General features: G+C 38.8%; 1 protein-coding gene across 1 annotated transcript in view; it reads left to right on the top strand.

Annotated features, from left to right (window-relative positions):
• HSD17B12 (hydroxysteroid 17-beta dehydrogenase 12) overlaps positions 1 to 27,213 on the top strand; it is a 173,115-nt gene that overhangs the window by 24,585 nt on the left and 121,317 nt on the right. The gene's annotated exons all lie outside the window — the stretch shown is intronic.

Below are 27,213 nucleotides of genomic sequence, written 5' to 3'. Positions count from 1 at the left end.
ACTTTAAAAAAAAAAACAAAACTTTTTGTTTTATTGATCTTTTGTATTGTTTTTTTCCATTTCCATTTCATTTATTTCTGCTCTGATCTTTATTATTTCTTTTCTTCTACTAATTTTGGGTTTGGTTTGCTCTTGCTTTTCTAGTTCTTTAAGATGCATTGTTAGATGGTTTATTTGAAGTTTTTCCTCATTTTTGATGTAGGCACAAAGTCCTTGGGCAAAGAGATGTATTTTGAATGTGCTCCACGGTGGTATGGTCAGGGGAGATATGGGCAAGGCACTGCTAGCTTAGCTGTAATTCCCATTGCAATATTTGCCTTGGATTTCATTTTCTTTAAGCAAAGCAACAAAGTAAGCCTGATGAAAAGGTAGAAAAGCACTTAATTCCAGGAGATAATTTTAAAAATATAGTAGATTAGAGGTATAGATTGGTGTAGTTGATGTGTACTTTCTTTGTGAGTAAAGTTTCTGCAACCTCTTAGGGTAGTTGATGGATTAGCCTGTTTTACATATTTTCAGTAAATACAAGTGACTGCTGACTAAATACTGAATGAACCTTGTAGGTTTGTGTTTGTGTTAAAGTATGAATTAGTTTCTTCTTGTTTATAATTTAATTCTGATCTACTGAATGGGAGATGATTTCCACATGGTCTCCTCAGTACAGAGTGACTACAACACTTGGGGAAGATGTGGCAAATATAGTTGGTTGCTAGTTGACAGAATCCCACATCTGTGTAGGTACCGTATAATCATATACTTCAGGAAAAGTTGACCAATCTTGATTAGCTTAAGCTTATTTTGGTGATTTCTTTCCTCTTGCTAGTGGTTGGTTTAGGAGCATGCATATCGCAGTTCTGGACAATGAGATGTGAGAGGAGATTTGCTGGAGGGAGAGATTCTGAGAAGACGTTCCGAGCTTTAAGAAGAGGCAGAAGAATACAAAATTAGCTGGGCGTGGTGGCACATGCCTGTAACCCCAGCTACTAGGGAGGCTGAGGCAGGAGAATGGCTTGAACCTGGGAGGCGGAGGTGGCGGTGAGCCAAGATCGCGCCATTGCACTCCAGCCTGGGCCACAAGAGCGAAACTCCATCTCAAAAAAAGGTAAAAAAAAAAAAAAAAGAAGAAGAAGAGGTAGAAGAAAGCCTGTTATTATGTGAGAATGGGATACCTGCAGCCACCTTAAAGATCAGACGGAATAAACTGGGGAAAGAACCAACACCCTGAGATCGCAGAGAAGAAAGATGGAAAGCTTCTGGGACCTTGATGCTATCCCTGACCCACTCAGTTTGCCCACTCTGGAAGTGCCTGTTTCCTGTTATTTTGTTTCCTGTTATTTTGAGATAAAAAATTCCCTTTTTTCTTCTTTTTTTTGAGACAGAGTCTCGCTCTGTCGCCGAGGCTGGAGTGCAGTGGTGTGGTCTTGGCTCACTGCAAGCTCCACCTCCCGGGTTCACGCCATTCTTCTGCCTCAGACTCCCGAGTAGCTGGGTCTACAGGCGCCCGCCACCACGCCCGGCTAATTTTTTGTATTTTTAGTAGAGATGGGGTTTCACCATGTTAGTCAGGATAGTCTCAATCTCCTGACCTCGTGATCCACCTGCCTCGGCCTTCCAAAGTGCTGGGATTACAGGCATGAGGCACCGCGCCCGGCCAAAAATTCCATTTTTTTTAAAGGGTATTTCTGTTAGTTTCAGCTGAAAGCATCCTAAGCTACAGATTCAATAAAAAAGGAGGGAAATTTTCTTGTTTCAAATGAAGTTTTATAATTGATTTAAAGTCCTGTGGGTTTTGGGTGAACCTAATTTATTGCTATTCATTTGAATACAGAAGCAGATGAAAGGACAAGACTTTTGTGTGGGATATGGTTGCAAGTCTCACTGAATAAATAAAGTCTCATTCTTGATTATGCTCGTTATTGAGTTCTTGTCCATATCAGGTTGTTAAATTATTTTAGTGCCCAGGTGTATAGTTTATAAAACCAAAGAGTGGAGGTATGTGGGAATTGTCTGATTGCCATTATTCTTTGAGAACTATTAACAAATGATTCAGGAATATTGGCTTTTTAATTAAATTGAAGTACGTTTCTTAGGATGCTCTGCTTTTAGTTACTCTAAATATTTTTAGCAAGTACCTGGTAATCTGGGGGACTGTGGCCCAAAGTAGTTCAATTGAATTTGAAAAGGATCAGGACTGGCTATGAAGTGAGGCTGAGTGGGTACATGTATATGGGGATACATTACTTTCCTTTGTGCATATTTCTCTCTAATTACGTTCCAAAGCCAATAAGAAGTCAATTGTATTCATTATGCTGGGGGTATCATCTTAACTCTGCCATTTTTCCATATTAATGTGTTAAGTATAAAGGTTGTGAAATCCATTTCAGATGCTTCTGGTTTGGGAAGTGTGAGGTTACAGATTCAATGGCATTTACATTTCTTTCCCTCTCTCTTTTTTTTTTTTTTTTTTTTTTGAGATAGGGTCTTGCTCTGTCACCCAGGCTGGAATGCAGTGGCATGGTCACTGCAGTCTTGACCTCCCCGGCTCAAATAATCCTTCCCACCTCTGCCTTTCTAGTAGCTGGAACTGCAGGTGTATGCCATCCCTCCCTGTTAATTTTTGTATTTTTTGTAGAGACAGGGTTTCTCTGTATTGCCCAGGCTGGTAGATTTCTTTATTTTTAAAATAGAAATGGTGGGGAAATGTACCATCTGGGTCACTGAAAAGCTGGAGCAAAGATGTTTGGAACTCAGGGACATGGACTCTACTTTGCATCCCTGGTGGGGTGGGGATATGTCCATACTGATGTAGACTTTAAGAACCAGGAGAGCCTGATGTGTGTGTATAAATATGGCTTTAAAAAAGAAGATAGAGATTGTTTATCTTTAATAGTAGTAAAATAAGGCCCAAGTCTAAAAGGACTCTAGGATAATAAGAAATGAATCCTCAGGCTGGCGTGGTGGCTCATGCCTGTAATCTCAGCACTTTGGGAGGCCGAAGTGGGCAGATCACTTGAGATCAGGAGTTAGAGACCAGCCTGGCTAAGATGGTGAAACCCCGTCTCTATTAAAAATACAAAAATTAGCCGTCATGAGGACACACACTTGTAATCCCAGCTACTCGGGAGGCTGAGGTAAAAGGATTGCTTGAACCTGGGAGGTGGAGGCTGCAGTGAGCCAAGATCACACCACTGCACTCCAGCCTGGGCAACAAAGTGAGACTCTGTATCAAAACAGAAAAAAAAGACCTCAGTCTGTGTGAATGAAGGTGTGTGTGGGTGTGTGTGGGGGTGTGTGTGTTGTAGGGGGTGGGTGTGCATTCTTTTCCTGCCTTCTAGTTTTATAGGAGAAACACTCACTGGGTCTTGGAAAGATAACTTTTCCTATATTTAAGGTACAGTATTATACTGACTAGTAAAAGAATCTTGATTCTTTGATAATGGGCCAAAGTCAAGTACAAGAAGAATAGGAAAGCTATTATTACAGGTTTTAATTTTGAAAGTTTTATGCCTCTTTTTCCATTTTTTTGTTATATTTTTATATTACTATCACTTCTGCCCCTTATTTGATACTGATGCCTCATATCAAGGATATTACATATACCATAGATATATCATCAAGAGTAAGATATAACATCAGGGAAGTTATATCATCTGTTCTTAGGTTCTCTCTATACTCCCATAGTTATTTTATTTAACTGATTCAATAAATTGATTGATCACCACTGGTATGTCAGACACTTTGCAATGCCTAGGGGCATAGCAGTGAATAAAATGGGCAAAGTCTGCTGTCATGGAGCTTGCATTTTAATGAGGAAAGATGGACAATAAGCAGACATTTGGTAAGTCTGGTGGTGAAATGTACTAAGAAGAAAAATAAAGTAGATGATAGAATAATAGAGGAGGATGGAGAGGAAGTATATATCTCTGCTTCTTTACATAGGATGATGGTTAGGGAAGATTTTCTCATTAAGTTGACGTTTAGACTGAGACTTGAATGGAATTTCTTTACTCCACTCCAACCATACTGACCTCCTTGCCATTCCTTGTGTATTTACAGCACAAACTTTGTACTAATTTATCCCTTTGCCTAGAATTCTCTTCTGAGAGATAGTCACAATTTAAATAAGTAGGGAAAAGGATTGGGAGTTATCAGTTGTGTTACCAGGCAAATGGAATTCCCTCTTCTCTTAGAAGTGCAGAGGTTGGGTCTGGCAGCCATTGAATTGTGTAGAATTATGGTTTCTTTAGTGAATCACTTCTCAAATAACATGCATACTTTGTTTAAATATACATGATGTTTAGGATAATTTTTTTTGAAGACTTAATCTCACCTGTTATTTCTGCCCCACTTGTTACTTTACAAAAATTAACGTGGACTATCTAACAAAAAACTAAGTTGTCTTGGTCAGTTTGGGCTGCTATGACAGAATACTATAGACTAGATGGCTAAAACAAAACAAATTTATTTCTAAAAATTATGGAGGCTGGGAAGTCCAAGATCAAGGCTTCTGATGTCTGGTGAGGGCATGCTTCCTGGTTTGCAGATGGCTGTCTTTCATTGTGTCATCACATGCTTGTGTCTTTTCTTGTACGGGCATTAATCCCATTAATAATTACTTCCCAAAGGCCCCACTCCCAGATACCATCACATTGGGGATTTAAACTTCAACATATGAATTTGGGGGGATGCAAACATTTGGTCCCATAGCATAAGTTATAATATTTTGTCAGTTGACCTAATAAAACATGATATCCTGAGTAACAGCATAGAGGTAATCACATTACTTTTAACACAAAGAAAAGCTTGGAAAGCTTTTTGGTAAGCTGAAGATGAATAACATTTTATTCTAAAGTAATTTTTAAAACAACAGTAGTCTGCTGTTTTACACATCTCTCTGAAAACTATACATTTATTGACTTTATCTAGAAGGGCAGTAACTATGTATCTCTTTATTAATCTTTCTCCTAAACATACTGAAAATGTATTGCAGTACACCCTCAGGATTGATTAGGTTTATAAAGAAAAGGCAGCTGTGAATGAAATGCTGAATTGCATCCCCTATTGGATCAACTGTAAAATAATTATGCAAAAAATAAGAATAACCCCATTTTTGCTGAACATCTGAATTTTATCATTGCAAAAGAACTGAATGGTTCAACACCACATTCTCATGGAGATGTCTTACTGGGACCACAGTAGCTGGGTGTACTATTGTTGAAAAGGAGAATTTCTATTTGTATGTAGGTTACTCTGTGCCTAAAATGGATCATTTCTACCATTGTATTTTATCTTCCTTGTTTTCTACCTCATCTTTTATTTATACTTCATAGATAGTGATTTTGGAGCATATTTGGCTATTAGCCAATTAGTGATTATCTTTTATAATGGTTTTCAAGGATAACAGAGATAAATTCCGAAATATTACTAAAACATCATTCCCAATAGCAACTATAACCTTTCTCGCCCATGCTTTTTCTGGAACTATATAACAGACCAAATGAGATGTCACCTTTTTTTGTTTTTAAGCTAACTGTGCCCTCCAGTGGAGAAAACACAGGGCAGTGAAATAGCTCAGGTAAGAAGGAGCAGAGAGGAGAAGATGTAACACAACCAGGTAAAGTTCAAGCTGCGTAGCTTTTTTCTACATAAAAGAAAGAAGTTGTTTTCACTCCTCATAAACAAGACTTTTTTTTTTTTTTTCGAGACAGAGTCTCGCTCTGTCACCCAGGCTGGAGTACAGTGGTGCAATCTTGGCTCACTGCAACCTCTGCCTCCCAGGTTCAAGTGATTCTTCTGCCTGAGCCTCCTGAGTAGCTGGGATTACAGGCACGTGCCACCACACCCGGCTAAGTTTTGTGTTTTTAGTAGAGACGGGGTTTTGCCATGTTGGCCAGGCTGGTTGCAAACTCCTGACCTCAGGTGATCCGCCTGCTTTGGCCTCCCAAAGTACTGGGATTACACGTGTGAGCCACTGCACCTGGCCCATGAGCAAGACTATTATGCATAAGTCCTCCTCTTTATGAGTTTGTTGATGAATCAAAGAAGGATATATTATCAGTTCTCTGACTTAATGTCTTTGATGCAATTCTTTTCAGCCTTTTGTCCCCTCTGGTAGGATGTATTCAGTTTTTGAAACATTAGGCAAGTCTAATAGGATGTGAGTAACTGGATTTTTTTTCTCCCCTAGAATGAACTCAAATAATAACTTTAAATTTTTTAATTTTTTTGAACAGACTAAAGAAAACCTTAAATTAAGTGGATATAAACAAGAAATATTTTGCTGCTACTTGTATATTCAAAGCACTCAGAAAACTGTGAATTGACTACAACTCCCCCCTTTTTTGAATAGAAAAGGGGAAGAGTTGGCCTGACCTCTGTGGCTTGGCCTGAACCTGATCTCTTGGTGAACACTGGGCTTCATCAGTGTGAATGGTGACTATGTGTAACTGAGCACCTGAGAGGGTTACAGAGGCACATGTTCAGAACATGGGCTGGTACGTGTGCAACTCTGGGCTGCGGAATGGAGCCAGGGTTAGGGGATGCTAGACTGCCTGTGTTTCTGCCCTTCTAGGGAGGGAGAACTAGATCACTCAGTTGAAGCTAAAATGTTAAAGGAGGCTTGATGGTTTCATGTTGGTAGAAATTGGGAGATACATTTCCCTAAAAGAATATAGTGGGTGGCCGGGCGCGGTGGCTCAAGCCTGTAATCCCAGCACTTTGGGAGGCCGAGACGGGCGGATCACGAGGTCAGGAGATCGAGACCATCCTGGCTAACACGGTGAAACCCCGTCTCTACTAAAAATACAAAAACTAGCCGGGCGAGGTGGCGGGCGCCTGTAGTCCCAGCTACTCGGGAGGCTGAGGCAGGAGAATGGCGTAAACCCGGGAGGCGGAGCTTGCAGTGAGCTGAGATCTGGCCACTGCACTCCAGTCCGGGCGACAGAGCGAGACTCTGCCTCAAAAAAAAAAAAAAAAAAAAGAATATAGTGGGTGATAGTTGAGAAACAGTAAACAGAGGCTTTCTTTTTCTTAACTCTTACAAAAACCTGAGCCAACTGTCCTTACAATGAGTTGTCATTTGAAGTTTTCTACATACTCAAGAAATATGTTTCCTTCTTTATCTTATTTTAATGGAGCATATCTTCTGCAAACCTTTTTACAGTTAGAGTGATTATTAAAATTTAGGCACATTTGGGACAATTAGACATAAAAATACTTGACTTATAGGTTTTAAAGCAGGGATCCTTGCATGGTAGACTTTCAAAATGTAGTATCTTTTACTCGAACCATCTTTTGCAAAATAACATAAATATCTCAGAGACACTGCCAGAGTGAAGTCACTTTTAGAAAAAGCAGGATATGTGAACTTTTAGCGATAAATTTTGAAATTCTTGAGGGGAAATGATATGCGATTTAAGTTCCTTAAAAATAATTCATCTATATTTTATTTTTATTTTAAATAATGAATTATTGTGTTTTAAGATCTGATTCATTCTGAACTATAACTGACTCTAGAGGGTGCTAATGAGCACTGAAGACTTCCTAAAGATTTATATTGAAGACGATTTTTATTAAAATGAAGTTTCTTTGGGGTTTTAATCTAGTATTTGGAAATGAACCATATTTTGCCCTCCCAAGAGAGCCTAGAGCAAAAATACTTAGTTGTCAGGGTTTTTTTTTGTTTTTGTTTTTGTTTTTGAGACAGTCTTGCTCTGTTGCCCAGACTAGAGTGCAATGGCACGATCTCAGCTCACTGCGACCTCCGCCTCCTGGGTTCAAGTGATTCTCCTGCCTCAGCCTCCCAAATAGGTAGGACTACAGGTGCATGTGCCACCATGCCTGGCTAATTTTTGTACTTTTAGTAAGACAGGATTTCACTATATTGGCCAGGCTGGTCTTGAACTCCTGACCTCAAGTGATCAACCCACCTTAGTCTCCCAAAGTACTAGGATTACAGGCATGAGCCACCGGACTAGTTGTCAGTCTTTTTAAAGTAGATAAATAATTTACCATTGTTCTTAGAAACTCTGAAAATTTCATTGAATTTGTGGGATTTCTGTAAACTACCTTTAAATCATGCTTTTGAAAGCTTAATATTTCAAAAGAAAAGAACTTACTTCATGCATATAAATATAAATCTTAGTACTGGATTAGTGTATCATTTTATAAATTTAGTTACGTTTGCACAGATATTTATTTTATCTTTAGAAAGAAGCTATTCAAAAAGCACATTCTAAAGTTAGGCTTTACAGAACTAACATTTAGGTATTAGAATAATGTATGCTTCCTATATTTTTAGCAGATAGAGTACTTTTAAAACTATAGTGTGTTTTTTTGTTTGTTTGCTTTTTTTTTTTTTTTGAGACAGGGTCTTGCTCTGTTGCCCAGGCTGGAGTGCAGTAGTATAATCACGGCTTACTGTAGCATCAACCTCCCGGGCTTAAGTGATTCTCCCACCTCAGCCTCCCAAACAGCTGTGGCTACATGTGTGTACTACCACACCTGACTAATTTTTGCATTTTTAGTAGAGCTGGGTTTTTGCCTTGTTGCCCAGGCTGGTCTCAAACTCCTGGGCACAAGTGATTTGTACACCTTGGCCTCCCAAAGTGCTAGGATTACAGGCATGAGCCACCACACCTGGCTTACAGTGTGATGTATTAATTTGAAGAAAATTTTTAGACTTTTCAAATGGGAAAGCTTTTAGAAAATTGCTGTCTTAACCCAAACTTCAAAGATGGTGATGATAAAGACATATATTGTAAAGCAAAAATAAAATTTGAAGGGTCCCCAGCCCCCTGCAGCCATCTGAATGGACTTCCTCATCAGCAAGGGCATTCTAAAATTTAACCTGAAAGACTGACTCAGGCCATGAAGTAGGGGTTGGACATGCCTCATTAAAACCCTCAGGCATTAACATCAACGCAGACCTTAAGTCTGATAAGAAACATTTACAATCTATTTTCTCTGAAGTCTGCTACTCGGAGGCTTCATCTGTATGATAAAACCTTGGTCTTTGCCTGGCTCGGTGGCTCATGCCTCTAATCCCAGCACTTTGGGAGGCTGAGGCAGGCGGATCACGAGGTCAGGAGCTTGAGACCATCCTGGCCAACACGGTGAAACCCCGTCTCTACCTAAAATACAAAAATTAGCTGGGCGTGGTGGCGTGCACCTGTAGTCCCAGCTACTTGGGAGGCTGAGGCAGGAAAATTGCTTGAACCTGGGAGGCGGAGGTTGCAGTGAGCTGAGATGGTGCCACTACACTCCAGCCTGGCGACACAGTGAGACTCCGTCTCAAAAAATAAAAAAAAAAACAACCAAAAAATCTTGGTCTCCACAACCCCTTATCTTAACCCAGACATTTTTTTCTCTGATAATAACTCTTTCAACCAATTGCCGATCACAATATGTTTAAATCTACCTATGATCTAGAAGCCCCTCCCCCACACTGAGTTGTCCTACCGTTCTAGATCTAACCAATGTAAATCTTACATGTACTGATTGGTGTATATGTCTTCCCTAAGATGTATAAAAGCAAGCTGTACCCCAACTATGTCACCGCGTTAACAAATGGTCTGTATTATAGTGAGAAAACTTTGCTAAACAAAGTGAATTATCCTTAATTGGAGTATTAGTCACTTCTAAGAATGATGTCAGCCTTTGAAAAAGTGATGTCTTTCCAGACTACCCCTTTTTTAACATTTCTTCAGAAATATCACACTGTTTTCATTACTGCAGACAGAGAATATTAGAAATCATATTAGAAAAATTATCTCAGTAATTTGATATGAAACCTATGTTTTACTCATTGAAGGCACTGTTATACAACAGAACGTTTTATGATGATGGAACTATTCTGTATCTACACTGTACAATTTGGTAATCACCAGCTATTGAGAGCTTGAAATGTGGCCAGTGTGACTGATGAACTGAATTTTTAATTTTGTTTCATTTTAATTAAAAATTAAATTAATAGCAACATGTATCTAGTGGCTACCATGTTGGACTGCATTGATTTTACGTCCTCTTGCTAGGTGATAGATGTATGGGATTGAATTATGACTCTGATGGTGCATGTGTGTATCTGTTTAGTCCTTTGAACTTTTATAATCCTGCCTGAGGTACTATAACATGCAAACACCTTGTTTTCAAATAGCCACATTTATGTGAAAAGAAGAGGAATTGTGTTCTGAAAATTAAGTTAAGTTTAGGTTAAACCTGAAACTTAACTTAATTTTAAAAATCCTCTGACTTTTTAACAAACCCATAGATGAAATTGCATTTACCCTTCGGATGTGTCTCAAACCCTGAAGGTTTTCTTCTGTGCTTTTGAGTTAAAATGCAGATAGCATACAACAGGTGATTGCAAAATGGAGGGACTGATGAAACCAAAACAAGAGCAACCACAAACCAGAACTTATATCTACTGCGTACGAATTTTATTTGAAAGTTGGTATGCTTTTCTGTGTCCTTAAGTATAGCAAGTCTTCCTACTTTGAGGATAAATTTGGGTATTATAAAGAGGCAATTTGTGCTTATGTCTGGTAAATAATGATAAAATACTTGAATAATGCTTTATAATTTGCCAGGCAGTTGCAATTTCATCTTCTCCTTGGAATATTAGCCCCATTCTACAGACAAGAGAACAATGATTTAATCAAGGTTTTAAGGCTCATTCATTTCGCAAACACTTATTGATCACTTACTATTGATTACCTAACTATTCATGTAGATTTCTATGTTAGGAATGAAAGAACAGTTCCTCCCCTGGAGGAATTAACAATCTAGTTGGGACAGTTAAACAAAGAAACAATAAATTATACTGTACTCAATAAGATTATATATATATATATGCATAGGATGCAGTGAAAGAAGAAAGAGAAACATCTGGCATGGTGGTGAGACCTGAGGGAGTCAGGAGTTTCCCAGGTGAAGGAGGCAGGGGAAGGGTGCCCCAGAAGAGGATATGTCAGGAGTAAAGGTGAGAAAGTGCTAGTGTTCTAAATCAGAATAAATTTAGTACATAGAAGGTACCTGAATATTCAGGTGCACAAAATTTGCTAGTGGTCTTATATCATTTTGACCTTGCTTTTTTTCTAGCTCAGTCTGAAGAAAGGCTGGGCTAAAAATAGCTCCTGGTACAGCAATAAAGCATCCAAGTAACGATTTCAAGGAGAAAGTTAAGACTAGATTTAGTTATTTGGCAAACACTAACTTACAATATTGATGTGCTAATAAGAAATCATCTTACTTATTAAAGCAGATCCTTAGAAGCCTGTTTTTGTTCTTCTTACTGGAATATCAATTCCATAAGGACTTTAATTCACTGTTTTCCGAGGGCCTAGAACAGTACCTGACATATATTAGAAGCTCAGTAAATATTTGGTGTATGAAGGAATGAATCCTAGGCTGTTATCCTAAAAGTCACTGTGAATGCTTAAACCATATTAGAAATGTGTTTTTTAAAAATTCAAGAATTCACACATTTCCATTATTCAGATTAGCCTTGTCTCCAGTGTCTTAGATACATACTGCTTTATAACAAACTATCCTAAAACTTAGTGATTAAAAAAAAATTATTGCTTATGATTTTGTGGATCTGGAGTTTGGGCAGGGCTTATTGGAGACAACTTTTTTCTATTCCACATGGTATTGGCTGGGGTAGAGGGTTCATGATGGCCTCACCTCCGTGTCTGGTGTCTTGATACTAGTTGTTACCTAGGAAGCCTCAGTTTTCTTCCATGTGATCTCTCATTATTCACTAGACTAGGTTGAGCTTCCTTACATGGTACTGAGATTGTTCCAAGGTGAAAACAGAAGTTGTAAGATATCTTAAGGCCTTGATCTGAAAGTCATACACTGTCAGTTTTGCCACATTCTTTTTTTTTTTTTTTTTTTGAGACAGAGTCTTGCTCTGTTGTCCAGGCTGGAGTGCAGTGGCACCATGTTGGCTCACTGCAACCTCTGCTTCCTGGGTTTAAGCAATTCTCATACCTCAGCCTCCCAAGAAGCTGGGATTATAGGCATGTGCCACCACACCCAGCTCATTTTTGTATTTTAAGTAGAGATGGAATTTCGCTGTGTTGCTCAGGCTGGTCTCAAACTCCTGGCTTCAAGCAATCCGCCCACCTTGGCCTCCCGAAGTGTTGGGATTACAGGCATGAGCCACGGCGCCCAGCCAGTTCTACCAAATTATGTTGGTCAAAGCAAGCCACAGGACCAGCTTAGATTTAAGTGGAAGGGAAAATATTCTACCTTTTGATGGGAGAATGTCAACTTCCTATAGCAAAGTGGCATGAGATAGAAGGTATTGTTGCAGCTATCTTTGGAAGTAGTCTGCTACAGTCTGCCCTCTGAACATAACAATTCACATTTCTTCCACATGCAGAATATACCTACTCCTCTCTTAGAAGTCTTATCTCATTATGGCATCGACCTGGAGTCCAGTATCTTTTCATCTAACTAAAGTCCAGATGCGTATGAGATTTCTTAGGCACAGCTGCTCCAGTACAGCTTCTTTAGATGTAGAAATCTGTGAATGAAAAGGTAAGTTTCCTGCCTCTGTCTCACATCCCCCATCCAACATACAGTGGTGAGACAGGGGCAAGAAAACTGTAGTAGTCGCTCCCATTTAAAAAGAGGAAGAATTGGAAGCACTGTTCCATAGCAATTTTGAAATTCATCTGGGCACATGTTACTAAGTCTCTTACCCCATGTATGAAAAATATACCTTGCATAGCCTTTTCACAAGATGGCACCGAAAGCAAAGAAGGAAGCTCCTACCCCTCCTAAAGCCGAAGCCAAAGCGAAGGCTAAGCCAAGAAGGCAGTGTTGAAAGGTGTTCACAGCCCCAAAAAGATAAGACCCGCACCCGCCTTCCGGCGGCCCCTTCCAGCGGCCCAGGATACCCACCTTCCGGCGGCCCAAGACGCCGAGACTCCGGAGGCAGCCCACGTGTCCTCAGAAGAGCGCCCCCGGGAGAAACAAGCTTGACCACTATGCTATCATCAAGTTTCCGCTGACCACTGAGTCTGCCATGGAGAAGATAGACGACAACAACATGCTTGTGTTCATTGTGGATGTTAAAGCCAACAAGCACCAGATCAAACAGGCTGTGAAGAAGCTCTATGACATTGATGTGGCCAAGGTCAACACCCTGATTCAGCCTGATGGAGAGAAGAAGGCATATGTTCCACTGGCTCCTGATTACAGTGCTGTGGATGTTGCCAACAAAATTGGGATCATCTAAATGGAGTCCAGCTGGCTAATTCTAAATATATGTGTATCTTTTCACCATATACATGCCTCTGTCAATTTCTGGTTGGGCTGGGAGGCCATACACAGGCATTGACATTGTGACAGGGCTTGGTCAAGACTCCTGTTTTACTTATCCTTTTGGAACACTCACCCTGCCACTCCACCATGTTTGATCACTCCAGAGATCTATGTGACTAGAGTTAGTGTTGTAGGAAAACCAGAACTCAGAACTTGCCTCCATGGTTGAGGGTAACAAGAAGCTTTACAAGAACCCCATCTTTTATCACTGGAAGACAACCAATGCCCAGAGTTTGAAGGGTATTAGCATCCATTTCGGGGGAGTGTGGGTTGGCTGGCTTTCAGGTAGCATTTTGTCCTCATACAACCATCTACTATGTCCAACCGGTCTGTCTGCTTCCCTCACTCCTTGCCCAATAAAGGACAAGGACTTCCAAAAAAAAAAAAAATATATATATATATATGTATATTTATATATATATAAATACATATATATACAAAAAATATATATATACATATATATACAAAAAATATATATATGTGTGTGTGTATATATACACACACACACATACCTTGAATAGTGTCCAGTTCTGCTCCTTGAGAGTTGTTCCCTAGTACATCATTTTGTAAGACTATTAGCTCTACCCTTTGGGCTCTTGGCTTTCTCCTCCTTTTTTCTTTTTCATAAGAAATAGGTCATATTTGTAGCTGAGTAGCTTTTCAACCTGCTTCTTACCTATGTGAAGTTGGGAACCCACAGATATTTTATTTCTCCCATTTTGGACTGTTTCTTCCTCTTTTAGTCCAAACTGGTGGTACTTTTAGTACTATAGTTTTCTTTAAAACTTTGAGAGTTTTCTATGAATGTGGTTAGGGATTGATTCTATGTCCCAAAAGCCACATTCATAATCCCTTTTCAGGACAGAACTGTCTTTACTCTGGATCTGCCTATTGAAGAAAAGGTCATTAAGATTCTTAGAATTTCCTTTGTATAGATGAGAAGGGTCTATATTTTCAAGGTCTCAACAAAAGATCTTATGGACAAACGTCTGATTTGATATCTCCTCAGAGACCATTTTTAAATTCCAGATCTTTTGCCAGTTGTAGAGACTGTTTTGGGCCCTCTTTACTTCCTCTAAATTCTGCTTAAAAATTAAACAGGTCCTTCTTTAGTTTATTTCTCTGTTCCCCATACTTTATCATATGCAGCTAAAAGAAGCCAATTGGCACTTACTTTCAGTGTTCTACCTGGAAATATCTTTAGTCAGTCGATAAGTTAATTAGGTAAATATTCTATCTTATGTAATTATTAAATTAGGTAAATATTATTGCAGACAACAGTCTTGCCAAATATTCCACCACTATGTAACATGAGTCACTGTCTGTCCTGTATCTAATAGCAATTTTCTCATGGCTCTTCTTGGCCTTTGCTAACAACTGACTTTCCACTTTTTCAGCCTCTGCCTGCCATTAGGTCCCAAAACCAACGCTGCATATTTTAGGTTGTTTGACACTTCCCTTAAGCAAGTCGGTCAAAGCAAGTCACATATCCAAGGAAGGGAAAATAGATTCCATCTCTTGATGGGAGGAATGGCAAATTCACGTTGCAAAAGAGCATGTGGAAATCTTTAGAATAATCTATTGCACCTAGTAAGTTTAAACTTAGAAGATTTACTATAGGTGAGAAGTTAACAAGTGGTAGCCTGTGTATGTATCTGGCTCACAAATATGGTATATTTGGCTTGGGTAGAGTTTTAATGAAAAAAAGAAACAGAATTTATCATCAAACAATCAGAAGATTTTATCTAGAAGGTTGTATATCAGGTCTCTCTTGAAAAATAGTAAGCTGTTTTTGTGTTGGGCCTTCATTTCCATATTAGCTGGAAATTGCCTGATTTACTCACTTTCATGACCTCCTGGCTCCTATAGGTATTTGAGTTTGCAGTTTTTGCTGCTGTAGATTATTAATTTATATGTTAGCTTTTTTAAGGGAATACGGTGATGAGCAAGACAGTCATAGAGCTTACATTCAAGTAGGGGAAGATGGACAATAATACTAGATAAATAATGTAATTGCACATGGAAGTGGAATAAAGCAAGAATCTGGGATAGAAAGTAACTAGTAAATGGGTGGTTGGGGTGGGGATATTTTAGTTAGGGTGGTCAGGAAGGCCTCTCTGAAGACATGACATTGAGTGGCCTTCGTGTGAGAAGGAGCCAAACATGAGATAAGAGTGTTCCAGGCATTATGAGCATGGTGGCTGACGCCTGTAATCCCAGCATGTTTGGAAGCCGAGGTGGGCAGATCATGAAGTCAGGAGATTGAGACCATCCTGGCTAACATGGTGAAACCCCATCTCTACTAAAAATACAAAAACATTAGCTGGGCACGGTGGCACATGCCTATAGTCCCAGCTACTCGGGAGGCTAAGCCAGAAGAATTGCTTGAACCTGGGAGGCAGAGGTTGCAGTGAGCCAAGATCGCACCACTGCACTCCAGCCTGACAGAGCGAGACTCCATCTCAAAAAAGACAAAGAATGTTCCAGGCAGAGGAAAAAATGAGTGAAATGACCCATGGGTGGGCCTGGGCTTGGGGTGTTTGAGGAAAGGCAAAGCCAAGAGTATAAGAGGAGAAAATGGTAGTAGAAGAGGGGCATGAACAAGGTCATGAAAGATCCTGTAGGACATAAAAAAACTTGAGATCTTGTTCTGAGTAATGGGAAGTCATTGAAGCAATTGAACAGGGCTAAGGATGTGATGTCATTTACTTTTTGCAAAGATATCTGTAGCTGCTGTGTAGTAAATAGACTAGTGGCAAAAGATGGAAGTAGGATGTTGTTAAGGAGGCTTGCAGTCATCTAAGGGAGGTATAAATGATAAGGCCTTGAACCAGGGTGTGGTACTTTTAGGAGTGAGAAGTGGTAATATGTGGTATGTGTTAGAGAGAGTAGACTGGTCTTATGGAGGATTGAATATGGGATATGGGAATGCGAGGAATCAAAGCCAACTTTGAGGCTTTTGGCTTGAGCAACTGAATAAATGGGTAGTCCCATGGGGAGTTCTGACAGATGAGCAAGCTCGAAGTGGGAATTAAGAGTTTTCTCTTAACTTTGTGACCCTACTACAAAAATAAGGTTGAAAATGAAAATTCCTAAAATGAAATTGTTTTTATCTTACAGCTCTTTATATGTTTTTTTTTTTCTTCCTCTCCATTAGAAGACTTTGCCATTACTTGGATGGCATACCAGCTGCAATGGAGGAAGTATACAGATGTATATTGGAAGATGTATTTATATTTTAATGTGTAGCTATCTGCTGTCAAGAATTAGGTAGTGAGACTAGGCACTGTGGCTCACACCTATAATCTCAGCACATCGGGAGGCTGAAGTAGAAGGATTGCTTTAGGCCAGGGATTCAAGACCAGCCTGGCCAACACAGTGAGCTCTCGTCTCTACAAAAAATTTAAGAGTTGGCCAGGTGCGGTGACTCATGCCTCTAATCCCAGCACTTTGCGAGGCCAAGATGGGCCGATCACTTGAGGCCAGGAGTTAGAGACCAGCCTGGCCAAAATGGTGAAACCCCATCTCTACTAAAAATACAAAAATACTAGCTGGGAGTCGTGGCAGGCGCCTGTAATCCCAGCTACTTGGGAGGCTGAGGCAGGAGACTTGCTTGAACCCGGGAGGCAGAGGTTACAGTGAGCTGAGACTGCGCCATTGCACTCCAGCCTGGGCAACAAGAAAAAAAAAATTAAGAATTAGCTTGCCATGGTGGTGTGCTATTTTGAGTAATGGGAAGTCACTGAAGGAATTGAACAGGGGTAGTGATGTGATGTCATTTACTTTTTGCAAAGATGCCCTGGCTGCTGTGCTGTGAATAGACTAGTGGCCACGGGTAGAAGCAGGATGGTCATTTTTAATTTTCTATTTATTCCAATTCAGTGTGGTCATAAAGGATCAAGTGTAATTTATTATTCACATTTTATTGTTATGGGGAATTAATTCAGTTTTACTATTAAAAAAAGGTGGCATGATAGTCATCAGAATGTTCTGGGAGAACCTTCCAGAGGTTTGTAACTCTTAGAATTGAAATCACTATTTAAGACCAAGATCGTAACATAAGGCAAGATTGAATAAAGTGAATAGATTTGATGAATTACAGTGCTACTTGTAAAGGATAGTAAATTCACTTTTGCATTTTAGGTAGTAACTTTTATTGTAAATTCAGATGCAAGATGAGATAATAGAGTTTTCACCCCTTTTCAAGAACCATTTGGGATAGCATTTTGACTAGATCTGCCATTCAAGTCAGCTTAGAAATAATTTATAATTTTATTTTATATTTATTTTATTTTATTATAATTGGGTTGGAAGGAAATAGTCTTTTATAAAAGATTAGTTAGTGGCATATTGCCATTACCATTTATTTTACTTTTTTAGAAAATGAAAATCATTATACTTAAATTCAGTGTATATTATGTAGGGAACATAACCCATTTATAACCATGTAAAATATCTTGTCTTACTAACAAAACGTTCAGTTTTTCCTTCTTTGTGAAACCTTGAGTCAAAATGTACGAGTGAGGATGTTTATATTCCAGTGGTGTAGCTGAACCAGACAGGTCTGCAGAGCAGTGGTTTATTTTTAGACCTGTGTTGCCATTTTTATCCTGCAAAAATATTCATCAGTGTCTTGCTGACAGGCCATCAGTTTTATAAATGTGTCACATAGACCAGATTTTGTTCTTTGTCTCATTTTCCCTCCAACTCTTCTTTTCCTTTTGATTTGTTCATACAACTGTTTGGAGGAAGAGAATTTTTTTTTTATTTCAATTCATGTATTAGATGCTTCAATTCACAGATTTTCAGCATCGCCCAGTTCATTCATCTATCTGCATCTGCTTACACATCTCTGCTTACTGTGTGATATGGGAAGCTGTTATAGATCACCAAGCTGAAGGCAAGGAAAAGAGAAATACATGCATTGGGGATTCTCTTCATGGATCCAGTCAGTTTTTGACTGCCTTCTCCATATATGTTTTTACATATGTATGTGTATGCTGTGTGTGTGTGTGTGTGTGTGTGTGTGTGTTTTCATTTATTTACTTGTCTTGCCCAACAAGGGACTGGCATAAAATATTTTGCATAAAAAAATAGTTGTCTAAGGGCCTAGGGGTTACCATATGTGGCAGAAAGCCATATATTGAAAATAAATCCACCATTATCTTTAAATACATAGAGCACCAGTTATTTAATTTGTTAGGAGACTGTTTTAGCCTGTTTGGGCTGCTAAAACAAAATGCCATAAACCAAGTGGCTTACAAACCACAGAAATTTATTTCTCACAGTTCTGAAGACCATGAAGTCCAAGATCAAGGTCCTGGAAAATTTGGTATACGGTGAGGGACTGTTTCCTGGTTCACAAATTGTACTTTCTCACTGTGTCCTCTCATGGCAGAGGGGGCAAATGAGCTCTCTCAGACCTCCAAAAGAAGACTGATCCCATTCATGAGGGCTCTGTCCTCGTGACCCAACCATCCACAAATGCTCCCTCCTAGTACCATCACCTTGCGGGTTAGGGTTTCAACTATGAATTTTGGGGGAACACAAACATTCAGACCATAGCAGAGATGATGTTTTGATTCTGGATGCCTGAGTGACAAATATAACCAAAACAGAAGGAAAAATTCCTGCAATCAAGAGAAACTAGGGGCACATACTTGTGAATACAGTAAATTAATTTTTAAACAGTGTATATTCATATCTTATTTTTATAAAAACTCAGATTCCCAGAGCAGGATTGGTATTCACTTGTCTATCTCTGCAACAAATATTTACTGAGTAGTTACTTGAGGGCCCAATATATTAATTGCCTTGGTGGATACCATGGCTTGGAGAATAGGATTTCTGACTTGTAGAGCTTATAGTTATTTTAAGAGGAAAATACTTCTATGTATATTTCACAGACATGGCAGTACAACATACTAGGTAAGAGTATAGATACTGGAGCCAGAAATTTGCGTTTATAGTTTGTGCCAGTCATTTCCTAGTTTTGTTACCTTGAGCAAACTGTTCAGCTTTTCTGAGCCTCAGTTTCTTCATCTATAAAATTGGTATGTACCTCAGAAATTACTGTAAAGGTTAAAAAAGATGATGCTTATTTAGCAAGCTGCTAAAAATACTGAATATCATGCCTAGCACATGGTAAGCACATAATAAATGCTGGTTAATTAATAATAACAGGAATAACAATGATGGGGATAATAAATATTCTGTGCATATTTTATAATGCTTTAACATCAGAAATGTCTTCGACTGTAAGTAACAGAATAACAGCTATGGTGGCTTAAACAGATAAGGATTTATTAATCTAACAAGTCTGACATAGATCAGATTGAATATTAATTATTCAACAATTTTTATCGATAATCTATACGCCAGGTACTGTTCTAGGCACAAAGATTCATCCCACTAACAAAATGCAGTTATTCCTGTCCTCATGAAGCTTACATTCCAATTGGGGAGAGAGGCAAAAACAAGCAAAACAATGTAATATAAAAATGGTAAGTTATTACTGGTTAGAAGATGGGCTTCATAGAAATCTTTGTGAAGGAGGGCCCATTTAAGTTAGGCCATAAGGGAACAACAGAGTTTGAATAAATGATGCTAGGTGAGAGAAAGACACAACAGAGGAACAGATATGAGAACAATGGAGGAGCCATTTTGAGCCATCTCAAAATGCAGTTTTGGCAACAGTGCTTTGTTGGTCATCAAGTAGTCAGGAGCCATGAATGCAAGATTTTTCTAAGATTTCTAAAGTAAAAAATTTCATGTTATTTTCACTTTATGTAACAGTTAACAATCAAATACTTAATAGTGATAGTAATATGTAGTGCTTATAAATCAAACGTTGTTCTAAATAATACTAACGATAATAAAAGCATATGGGCTGACGCTTACATAATGCTAATTATGTATCACACTAGTCTAAAGATTTGGTATTCATATCCTAATCTCTGAGTTAAGTACTAATACTATTCTCATTTTATAGATAAGTAAATTCAGATAGTTTGGTAACTTGGCCAGGTTTATTTGTCTCTAAGGACAATAAGAGAAGAGGTGGCTGGAGAGATAGCCTCTCATTCCATAGTCCAGGGGATAGAGTGGGTGAGGAAATGTTCAGGGAATATAAGTAGGTTGAACCCCTAAAGCCCGAGCAAAGGAAGAAAGGAGAAATTGAGGGCGTTAGTAGGGCTTGAGATGGCTCATCTAAACACAGTTACCCACAATTTCCACAACACTGGCAGAATTTTACCATTAGATGAGATTAGGTCCAGAGCTTTATCATATTTCAGAGACAGGCTTTCCAATGCTAAGCATCATGCATATATCTTACCCAGCAGGGACCATTAGAATCCTTTTCTCATAAGGAGAGTGTCTTTTGTTGTTTGTTTCTTTACTTGGTTATCTCTTAAATGAAAGAAGAATTTTCCATTTTCAACATGAGCTTTCAAATGGACCAAATTCTCGAGCACATTTAGGTTGTGTCTAAATAGCTCTTATAGAACAAATATTATGATATGTGCTGCCTATTAAAATTTCTGTCTGTATTCATGTACACATTCTATCTCTAATTAGAAGCTGCCAGCCCTGTCAAAATACAAGTATGGTCCACTCTTAAAACCTGGTATAAGAAAATATAAATTTATAAAAATAACCAAAGTGGGGGGCAGGGGGACATGGAGAGTACTTGTGTTCTAAAAAAATTTTAAAGGCTTCCGTTAACTGGGAAAGTTTGCTTTATGTAATAATTCAAAGAATAGATTTTATTTATGTAGTATAAATGTGAGACCACAGTTATTACATAAAGGGTGAACTTACTTAAATACACTTTATATTAAGGATTCAGTCATGGTACAACGTCATGCTCATTTTCAGTGAAGGAGACGATTGTATAGTCAGATAACATGTGATAGAAAGGACTGAGGCATCACAGGCCAAGAGGCCTCCTGAAGCTGAATGTGGCCTTGCTGGTGCTATTAGACTGAGTAACCCTTGTCAGAAGGAATGTTAGATTCCATCAGACAATATTCTATGTAAAATATTACAGCAGTCCTTGTGATTTTCAGTAAGTGTTTCCCAAGCTACTCTTACGTTATTGGGATCAGCTAACTAACCAAAGATGGCTGTGTTATATTTAAATAAAATCTTGAGTTTAGAAGGTTTCAGGGAAGTCCCAGTTTAGAGGGAACTTTGTGTGAACTTTGATTCTGTTTGAATCTTGAGCATGCTAAAAAATAACTCATGAATATAAGGCTTTTTTTTTTTTTTTTTAATAGAGTCTTGCTGTATTGCCCAGGCTGGTCTTGAATTCCTGGTCTCAACTGATCTTCCTGCCTCAGCCTCCTAAGTAGCTGGGATTATAGGCACACACCACCCTGCCTGGCTTATAAGGCATTTTGTTGATATAAATTCCCATCATAGGACAAACCACCACCTCTTAATGCTGACTTTTACAACTCTCCTTCTCCAAGTACTTGGTGTTATGGTAAAGCAGTAGGAAAAAAACACAATAATGCACCCTCTTTCTACCCTTTAATCCATTTTGGTTTTTAATCAGAGCTTTTTTCCTCTGCTTTGCCAGTGTACTCCTTGATCTCAGGTTGAGAGAGATGAACTATGGCAGTAACGTGTAGTGGGCAGTGGCCTCCTTTCTCCCGAGGTGGTAGAATAGGTTTGGTCCTTTTTTGTTTGTTTCATTTCTAGAAAACTTGAGTGTATGTGTTTTTCTGTCCTAGGCCTTAAATGCTAACTGAATTAAGCAGACATCTCAATTGTGGCAGTAACCACATGGGGGCTTGCATAGTGTAATTCTGTTTTTTTTTTTTTTTTTTTTTTGAGACTGAATCTCGCTCTGTTGCTCAGGCTGGAGTGCAGTGGTGCAGTCTCCACTCACTGCAACCTCCACCTCCTGGGTTCAGCAATTCTCCTGCCTCAGCCCCCCAAGTAGCTGGGATTACAGATGCCTGCAACGATGCCCAGCTAATTTTTATATTCTTTGTAGAGATGGGGTTTCACCATGTTGGCTGGTCTGGTTTCGAACTCCTGACCTCAGGTGATCCGCCCGCCTTGGCCTCCCAAAGTGCTGGGATTATAGGCATGAGCCATGGGACCCGGAGCAATTGTGTTTAACTAATATACAGAATATAATTTTATTTGAATTTTAAACTATAAAAACATTATACAAGAAATATATTTACTTATAGAAAAATTAGAAAATTCCGCTAAGTAAAGAAAAGAAAAGAAAAGAAAAGAAAAGAAAAATTACTTATATTCCTCTATCTAGAGGTAACTACCATCAACTTTTTGGTCTGTGGCTCTTTTAGATTCTTTACATTTTTTTCCCAATACAAAAAATGGCTACTGTACTTGTTACTCCTTCCACTGTATTTGGGAATCGGATTATTTATGAGCTAGATTATTGGTAAGCTTCTTTTGACTCATCATTAGGTGATGATCCTTAGAAATTTCAATTAAAGATCTTCTGGAGAAATAAACATTGTTAAAACAGAAATAGTTAATTTTTGTTAATTAATTTTAAAAATAATCCATTGTTTCTTCACTTGGCTGTGTATCATAGACAGTTTTCACTGCCAGTCACCCTTCTTTGGTGCCACAATTGTTGATAACTATATTGTGTTCTGTTGTATTGATATGCTATAATATATGTAATATAGATATGCTATGTAATATAGATATAGATATGGGTATAAAAGATGAGTATGCACCACAATTATATACTATATCTATATGCTATTATATGTGCTATATATGCTCTATAATTACATATTATAATGTATTTGGTGGCCCCTTGTGGTTGCAATGTTGGTATTGTAAACAGTGCTGCCACATACCAGCATCTTAAAGGTCTTGTTCATTCTGACAAACTAAAAGGGAAAGACAATAGAGTAGTAAGTTAGCAAGGGCCAGCAAATGGCATAGAAAGTTACGACATTTAAAGAATTGTTTCAGATGTCCTTTTATCTTAAAGATCAATGACAATTTAAGTAAAACGAGGACTATTGTACATCTAATAGAATTTAATAAGATACTAAGTTTATATGTTTAGTAGTGTCCTAATCTTGTGATGGATTGAAGGTGTTTTCAAAATGTTAGATAGCAGATGGTATTAATTTTTTAATTAATTAATTGCAAAGTAGGTGAGGAGGTCAGTAACAGTACAACTATAGCTTGAGACATCAGAGAAGTTGTTTTTTCTCTCTTTGAGCTCTAGTCCAGACAGCGAAACTTTGTTAAATAATTTGCATTTAAACTTTTGCTGGAGACCAGGAAATTTCTATGATGCGTTGGTAGAATAAAAAGCCATGTAAGTAAATAAATGAAATCACTGAAAAGTATGTAAGAGGACATTTAAATCAGACTTTTATTAAAAGTTCTACTTATGAGAGGTAGCTTCTTGAAGGGAGGAAAGTATGCTTTCTTTGATTCCGTGAAGCTCACAGTCAGCTGTACCTGCTACCCATCCGCTGCATCTGAAAGGGTAGCTTAGCTAAGAAGTGAAATAAAACAAACTTCAAATGATAAACAGAAAGTTATTTCACCAGTCTTTAGCACTTCCACCTATGGGTTCACAGAAGAAATAAAAGTCATAGAAACTAGCCTCAAGGTTTCTTCTTTTCTTGTTAAAGGTCTATGGGAGAGAAGGTAAAAATAATAAAAACATTTTTCTTTTAATTCAGTTATTCATATACTTTCTATTTTAAATTTTTGAAGATGAGCCAGCTGTAGGCTTATTATTTTAAATCACAGCTCTAACTTGACTTATACTGTTTCTAAAACTTGTGGATGTGTGGGTTTTTTTTTTTTAAAGAAATTAAAGATGAGAGAAGTCATTACTGTGATTTTATATTCATCGTAGTCATGGACTCATAGGGTCTTGGGTATTCATTTAGTTTGCAACTACATTGTAAAGATGCTGAAACTAAGGCTCAGAAATATTAACCTCTTGTCCAGGTTGATTTAACTAGCAGAACCAGAACCAGAAAATAGGTTTTCTGACTATTGGTCAATCCACCACTATTTTATGTAGCGTATAATCTCTGTAACTGAGAAAAATTGTGTTGGATTATATGAAACCCCTTTAAAAAGATTTAGTTGGAAGTGAATTTCACTGAGCGTTCGTTTTGAAAAGTCTATTAGTCATTAAGTTGTTTAACATAATTTTATTGGCAGTCTGGGGGTTTACCAAAAAGTGGAAAGAGGATCCAGCTGGGTGTTGTATATACAAGAAGGAATTGTGTTGAGCTTCCATGGTTTTGACTTCTCAGGGATGAGGAAAAAAATCAGTTGAGAATAGATGAGCGTTCTTCCTTTCTTTTCTCACATTTGTTGTTGATGCTACCATTATTTATTTCAGTCTTCAAGATGAATAAATTGTTTATTAAACTATCTTTTGGTGAGACTGTTTTGAAGTTCTTGACCAGGCCTGACTCAGGCATGACAAGTAAATTGACTTGATTTCTCCTAGTTGTAAAGTACCTAGGAGTGTGCTGGGCCTCAGCATTAGTATGTTTAAACACGTGCCTTTAAGATATATTTAATCCTTAAAGAAGAGGTAATTATTCACCAGGAGACTCTGGCCCAAATTTTATTGTAGTGTTACTGTGATAAGCATGATGGCTTAAAAGGAGAATAGCTTTCTAAATCTCATTTCTAAATCTCTTAGTGAGGTGAGACAGAGTGAATAAAATCCAGGGTCTCTGTTTTTGGAGAATTTACCCATTTCTTATATGAAGAATATTATTAAAATCTTTTTTTTTTTTTTTTTTTTTTGAGTCAGAGTCTTGCTCTGTCACCCAGGCTGGAGTGCAGTGGTGTGATCTTGGCTTACTGCAACCTCTGCCTCCTGGGTTCAAGCAATTCTCCTGCCTCAGCCTCCCAAGTAGCTGAGAGTATAGGTGCACACCACCCCACCCAGCTGATTTTTGTATTTTTAGCTGAGACAGGGTTTCACCATATTGCCCAGGTTGGTCTTGAACTCCTGACCTCAGGTGATCTGCCTGCCTCAGCCTTCCAAAGTGCTGGGATTACAGATATGAGCCACCGTGCCTAGCCTAAAATCTTAAACTGGATGAATTAGGTTGAAATAAATCAAATAATCTACACTAGACCTTCCCTTATGTTTATCTATCCTGGTGGATATAAATGTGGACCAGTGAAGATAAGTTAACTAGTGAAATTACCAGGTAGATCTCATTACACCTCTTTCACTTTTATTAGATCTGAATTATATACAGTATTTCAAGGGCATTTGTGTAGTAGACGCTATTGTCCTACTGGTGTGTTTGCATACTGTTTATAAGCTAAGGAGATCTTTAATGTAATCATGTCAGCTGAAGAATAAAAAGGGTCATAAATTTGGAAAGGAGAGCTTTATTTCTCATAAATGGTTGCAGCCTGCAGGGTGGTCATCCTGACAGGCTGGGAAGCAAAGCCTCCCACCAGAAGTCGGAAACAGACACTTCCAGGGAGGGGCAAAGGGAACCGGAATTTATGCTGGGCAGGGTGGCCAAATATATATGTTCAGTAAGCTCTAGGAGGCATCATGAATATTCATGGAAGGAGAAAATGTGCACATGTGCAATTGAGCTTCAGACCTTTCCATGGCATGGAACCCATGTCCAAAAAATGGCAGCATTAGCATGATCTCAGGGTGGAGTTTTTGGTCTTCTGACATCAAAAGATGAAGCAGAGCACATGAAAACATTTACTGTGCTTCCTCTGCAGACTGGCCAGAACCACTCTGTATGGTTTGGCTGTGTCCCCTCTACCTAAATCTCATCTTTAATTGTAGTTCCCGTAATCTCCTTATGTGGTGGGAGGGACCTGGTGGGAGGTAATTGAATCATGGGGGCAGTTCAACCGCCATGCTGTTCTCCTGATAGTGAGTTCTTATGAGATCTGATGGTTTTATAAGGGGCTCTCCTCTGCCCTCGCTCTGTACTTCTCCTTGCTGCCACCATGTGAAGAAGGATGTGTTTGCTTCCCCTTCTGCCATGGTTATAAGTTTCCTGAGGCCTCCCCAGCCATGTTGAACTGTGAGTCAATGAAATCTCTTTCCTTTATAAATTATCCAGTCTTGGGTATGTCTTTATCAGCAGCGTGAGAATGGACTATACACACTCTCTGGTTGGTGATCTCTTATCAGGAAGAAATGCTGCTGGTTAGTTGTTTCATTGAAACTGCAAAACGAGGGGGCAGCAGTCAGGCTATTGGTTGCAGTCAGTGGTGGATTTTTTTTTTTTTTTTAGAGACAGGGCCTCTGTCATCTAGGATGAAGTGCTGCGTGGCCTCGTCATAACTCACTGCTGCCTCTTAACTCTTAGGCCCAAGGAGTCCTCCTTCCTCGGCCTCTAGAATTGCTGGGACCATAGGCATATGCCAGCATGCTTGGCTAACCTTTTTTATTTTTTGTAGAGACAGGGTCTTGCTGTTGCCCAGGCTGGTCTTGAACTCCTGGTCTCAAGTGATCCTTCTGCGTTGGCCTCTCAAAGTGCTTGGGATTATAGATGTGAGCCACTGTGCTCAGTTTAAGTTCAAGTTATTAATTAATTAATTAATTGACAGTCTCTGTTGCCCAGGCTGGAGTGCAATGACATGATCATGGTTCACTGCAACCTCAACCTCCTGGCTCAGGCAGTCCTCTTGCCCTGGCCTCTCAAAGTGCTGGGATTACAGACGTGAGCCACAATGCCTAGCCTCAGGTTATTTAAAAAGTGGCTGATGGGAATGGGGAATAAAGAAAAATGTCATTCTCAGTGGTGAAGAGTGACTTGGGTACAATATGAAACTGATTCCCTGGCATGTTATATTTGGGAAATACCAGGTGGACCATTTGAAATTAAAATGTTGGTTAAAGAT

Source organism: Trachypithecus francoisi, unplaced genomic scaffold (genome assembly GCF_009764315.1).
Source record: "Trachypithecus francoisi isolate TF-2019V2 unplaced genomic scaffold, Tfra_2.0 Lachesis_group8, whole genome shotgun sequence".
Lineage (NCBI taxonomy): Eukaryota > Metazoa > Chordata > Mammalia > Primates > Cercopithecidae > Trachypithecus > Trachypithecus francoisi.
The sequence above is the reverse complement of the archived record's forward strand: the minus strand, read 5'-3'. Positions and strand labels throughout refer to the sequence as shown.